Raw genomic sequence first — 1751 nt, 5'->3', positions numbered from 1 at the left:
AGTGTCCACTAAAGACAGTGCTCCGTGCATCCTAGAGCGTCCACTAAAGACAATGCTCCGTGCATCCCAGAGCGTCCACTAAAGACAGTGCTCCGTGCATCCTAGAGCGTCCACTAAAGACAGTGCTCCGTGCATCTTAGAGCCAGCTGCGAATGAGAACTTTGCAGACGGGTTTTCCCCTTCCCAGTTCCCACTCCTTCAATCTGTGTGCCTCTGGCGGTTCATAGGTTAGCAACTAGACGGGCCCAGAGTTGTGTTAGAACACAGAATTGAAAACCTAAAGCAAAAGAGAAAGACTATCCTTTACTTCCTACCTGTTCCGCAGGAGGCAGCTGTCTACAGGTGCTCACAGTTACAATCTGAGCTCTGGTCGCTGAGTTGCCACTTGGCACACCTGTTCCCAACAAATGACAATTATTGGAGACAAGAGACTCAACTGGAGCGACCTCTGCGTCTGTTTATTTAATCAGCAGAACAACAGGTGTGTGCTGCTGCCCCAAGGGCTATGGAGGAAGGTGGGTGCCGCAGGGCCTTAGGGAAGTCAGCAGAGGGCGATGGGAAAGCCCTCTGTTCTGCTGTGGGAATATGGGTAGAAGTAGATTGCTGGGAAGTTGATGATGAGGATGGAGTCTAAAAGGAGCAAAGAAGAAATACTGGTTCAAACTCTCTCTCTCTCTCTCTCTCTCTCTCTCTCTCTCTCTCTGTGTGTGTGTGTGTGTGTGTGTGTGTGTGTGTGTGTGTGTGTGTGTGTGTACGCGTGCACGCATGCTCACATACACTCAAGCTTATGTCTGCTTAATAAACTGCTGGAGACGGCATTGTTAGTGACAAGGTGGGTGAGCATGAGTCTCCCTGGCTTGTCCAGTTACTGCTGATTTTAGCCTTATCGAGTACAGGAATGCATGACCTGCCATCTGTGAATGACAGAAAAGCTGTGTATGCAGAAATGTATAGGTTGATTCCCGGGTAAAAATAAAATAAAAAAAAAAAACCTTAAGGAAAGGATGCTGGGGCAGTGGCTCACAATGGCTCGAGTTGGATCCCTACCAGCCACATAAAAAGTCAGGTGTGGTGTCTAGAGGAAGCTTATCTTGAAGAAAATCTTACTGCTATTTTTCCTGGAGTGTATTAAATGCAAATACCACAGATACCGCTGGTCTCTCCTTGAGGTTCAGTTTCCTGCTAAAACTGCCCCCAGTCTTTGTGGCCATGTTTTCTCAATTTTGAATGCTCTGACACACCCCAGCTCTGAAATGTTACCCCAGACTATTCTTGGGCGCGTCTATAATTTCTAAACCTAAACCTTTAGCCCAGACATCTGCTAATCCCCAAGATGATCTGGGCCCCTTTTTCCTGGAGTCCCATAAACTTGATTAGGATCCAAATAAAAGGCCTACACTCTTCCCACTGTGGAAAGATGGCCTGGGCCATCTCAGCCTCCCACTGCCATTTTCCACCCCAGCTTCTGTCACCATTTAAATGCCCACTCCTTGCCATTCTTTGCCACCTTCAGACCTGGGGCACTAGGCTCCTCACAGCACTCTGGGCTGGCTGTTGGGGCTCCTGCCGTCTGATAACCATTCTGCTGTCGGAGGAGTTGATCACAATACTGTCAGCACCCACATGTCTGGGCACTAATGGGTCTGGCCCTGTGTGCACACAGATGGAAGTGTTGAGCTCTCTGCCTTGACTGCTCCCACTACTCATTGACTGAATGTGAATATTTCCTCCTATACAATTTTCCTGCATTC

This window comes from Microtus ochrogaster, chromosome 19 (genome assembly GCF_000317375.1).
Source record: "Microtus ochrogaster isolate Prairie Vole_2 chromosome 19, MicOch1.0, whole genome shotgun sequence".
NCBI classification, from domain to species: Eukaryota; Metazoa; Chordata; class Mammalia; order Rodentia; family Cricetidae; genus Microtus; species Microtus ochrogaster.
The sequence above is the reverse complement of the archived record's forward strand: the minus strand, read 5'-3'. Positions refer to the sequence as shown.